The following is a 3,736-nucleotide window of genomic DNA, read 5'->3' on the forward strand; positions in this document are numbered from 1 at the left end:
GGCTTGGACATGAGGTGGAACCTTAAGATTTTGCATGAAAGGAGGACTAGCAGCCGCGTTGCACGGGAGAATGTGAAAAGTGTTCATATGTAGTAAAAACCTGAGAAATCCGTGGGTTTTCGTCATTTGTTATCGTATCGACTTAAAGCCAGATCGTCACATTGGCCGCTTTTCTCTCTGAGACGGTTACATTTATCGTCTGCAAAGCTATGTCGCGTGCTGCGGTATGCGGAGACACTAAAAGCACCATATTAGAACACAGAAGAAGCTTCTAAGTTGAAGTAATAGCCAGTAAGAAGTAGTACAATTCAAGTTGTAGTTGTCGATTAATCACTTTTTAGCTGGCTTTGGTGGCTTGGACATGAGGTGGAACCTTAAGATTTTGCATGAAAAGAGGACTAGCAGCCGCGTTGCACGGGAGAATGTGAAAAGTGTTCATATGTAGTAAAAACCTGAGAAATCCGTGGGTTTTCGTCATTTGTTATCGTATCGACTTAAAGCCAGATCGTCACATTGGCCGCTTTTCTCTCTGAGACTGTTACATTTATCGTCTGCAAAGCTATGTCGCGCGCTGCGGTATGCGGAGACAATAAAAGCACCATATTAGAACACAGAAGAAGCTTCTAAGTTGAAGTAATAGCCAGTAAGAAGTAGTACAATTCAAGTTTTAGTTATCGATTATTCACTTTTTAGCCGGCTATGGTGGCTTGGACATGAGGTGGAACCTTAAGATTTTGCATGAAAGGGGGACTAGCAACCGCGTTGCACGGGAGAATGTGAAAAGTGTTCATATGTAGTAAAAACCTGAGAAAACCGTCCGGTTTCGTCATTGTTATCGAATCGACTTAAAGCCAGATCTTCACATTGGCCGCTTTTCTCTCTGAGACGGTTACATTTATCGTCTGCAAAGCTATGTCGCGCGCTGCGGTATGCGGAGACAATAAAACACCATAGTAGAACACAGAAGAAGCTTCTAAGTTGAAGTAATAGCCAGTAAGAAGTAGTACAATTCAAGCTTTAGTTGTCGATTATTCACTCTTTATCCGGCTTTGGTGGCTTTGACATGACCTAGGACCTTAAGATTTTGCATGAAAGGAGGACTAGCAGCCGCGATGCACGGGAGAATGTGAAAAGTGTTCATATGTAGTAAAAACCTGAGAAATCTGTCCATTTTCGCCATTTGTTATCGAATCGACTTAAAGCCAGATCGTCACATTGGACGCTTTTCTCTCTGAGACGGTTACATTTTTCGTCTGCAAAGCTATGTCGCGTGCTGCGGTATGCGGAGACACTTAAAGCACCATAGTAGAACACAGAAGGAGCTTTTAAGTTGAAGTAATAGCCAGTAAGAAGTAGTACAATTCAAGTTTTAGTTGTCGATTATTCACTTTTTAGCCGTCTTTAGTGGCTTGGACATGACCTAGGACCTTAAGACTTTGCATGAAAGGAGGACTAGCAGCCGCGTTGCACGGGATAATGTGAAAAGTGTTCATATGTAGTAAAAACCTGAGAAATCGTCCGTTTTCGGCATTTGTTATCGAATCGACTTAAAGCCAGATCGTCATATTGGCCGCTTTTCTCTCTGAGACGGTTACATTAATCGTCTGCAAAGCTATGTCGCGTGCTGCGGTATGCGGAGACACTAAAACCACCATAGCTGAACACAGAAGAAGCTTCTAAGTTGAAGTAATAGCCAGTAAGAAGTAGTATAATTCAAGTTTTAGTTATCGATTATTCACTTTTTAGCCGGCTTTGGTGGCTTGGACATGAGGTGGAACCTTAAGATTTTGCATGAAAGGATGACTAGCAGCCGCGTTGCACGGGAGAATGTGAAAAGTGTTCATATGTAGTAAAAACCTGAGAAATCCGTGGGTTTTCGTCATTTGTTATCGTATCGACTTAAAGCCAGATCGTCACATTGGCCGCTTTTCTCTCTGAGACGGTTACATTAATCGTCTGCAAAGCTATGTCGCATGCTGCGGTATGCGGAGACACTAAAAGCACCATAGTAGAACACAGAAGAAGCTTCTAAGTTGAAGTAATAGCCTGTAAGAAGTAGTACAATTCAAGTTTTAATTATAGATTATTCACATTTTAGCCGGCTTTGGTGGCTTGGATATGACCTAGGACCTTAAGAATTTGCATGAAAGGCGGACTAGCAGCCGCGTTGCACGGGAGAATGTGAAAAGTGTTCATATGTATTAAAAACCTGAGAAATCCGTCCGTTTTCGTCATTTGTTATCGAATCGACTTAAAGCCAGATCGTCACATTGGCCGCTTTTCTCTCTGAGACGGTTACATTTATCGTCTGCAAAGCTATGTCGCGCGCTGCGGTATGCGGAGACAATAAAAGCACCATAGTAGAACACAGAAGAAGCTTCTAAGTTGAAGTAATAGCCAGTAAGAAGTAGTACAATTCAAGTTTTAGTTGTCGATTATTCACTTTTTAGCCGGCTTTGGTGGCTATGACATGACCTAGGACCTTAAGATTTTGCATGAAAGGAGGACTAGCAGCCGCGTTGCACGGGAGAATGTGAAAAGTGTTCATATGTAGTAAAAACCTGAGAAATCTGTCCATTTTCGCCATTTGTTATCGAATCGATTTAAAGCCAGATCGACACATTGGCCGCTTTTCTCTCTGAGACGGTTACATTTTTCGTCTGCAAAGCTATGTCGCGTGAGGCGGTATGCGGAGACACTAAAAGCACCATAGTTGAACACAGAAGAAGCTTCTAAGTTGAAGTAATAGCCACTATGAAGTAGTACAATTCAAGTTTTAGTTGTCGATTATTCACTTTTTAGCCGGCTTTGGTGGCTTGGACATGAGGTGGAACCTTAAGATTTTGCATGAAAGGAGGACTAGCAGCCGCGTTGCACGGGAGAATGTGAAAAGTGTTCATATGTAGTAAAAACCTGAGAAATCCGTCCGTTTTCGTCATTTGTTATCGAATCGACTTAAAGCCAGATCGTCATATTGGCCGCATTCTCTCTGAGACGGATACATTAATCGTCTGCAAAGCTATGTCGCGTGCTGCGGTATGCGGAGACGCCAAAAGCACCATAGTAGAAAAGAGAAGAAGCTTCTAAGTTGAAGTAATAGCCAGTATGAAGTAGTACTATTTAAGTTTTAGTTGTCGATTAATCACTTTTTAACCTGCTTTTGTGGTTTGAACATGTCCTAGGAAATACGATTTTGCATGAAAGGAAGACTAGTAGCCGCGTTGCACGGGAGAATGTGAAAAGTGTTCATATGTAGTAAAAACCTGAGAAATCCGTCCGTTTTCGTCATTTGTTATCGAATCGATTTAAAGCCAGATCGTCACATTGGCCGCTCTTCTCTCCGAAACGGTTACATTTATCGTCTGCAAAGCTATGTCGCGTGTTGCGGTATACGGAAACACTAAAAGCACCACAGTAGAACTCAGAATAAGCTTCTAAGTTGAAGTAATATCCAGTTAGAAGTAGTACAATTCAAGTTTTAATTATAGATTATTCATATTTTAGCCGGCTTTGGTGGCTTGGATATGACCTAGGACATTACGAATTTGCTTGAAAGGAGGACTAGCAGCCACGTTGCAACGGGAGAATGTGAAAAGTGTTCATATGTGGTAAAAACCTGAGAATCCGTCCGTTTTCGTCATTTGTTATAGCATCGACTTAAATTCAGATCGACACATTGGCCGCTTTTTCCTCTGAGACGGTTACATTTATCGTCTGCAAAGCTATGTCCCGTGCT

The sequence above is a fragment of the Schistocerca gregaria genome, unplaced genomic scaffold, assembly GCF_023897955.1.
Source record: "Schistocerca gregaria isolate iqSchGreg1 unplaced genomic scaffold, iqSchGreg1.2 ptg000292l, whole genome shotgun sequence".
NCBI lineage: Eukaryota > Metazoa > Arthropoda > Insecta > Orthoptera > Acrididae > Schistocerca > Schistocerca gregaria.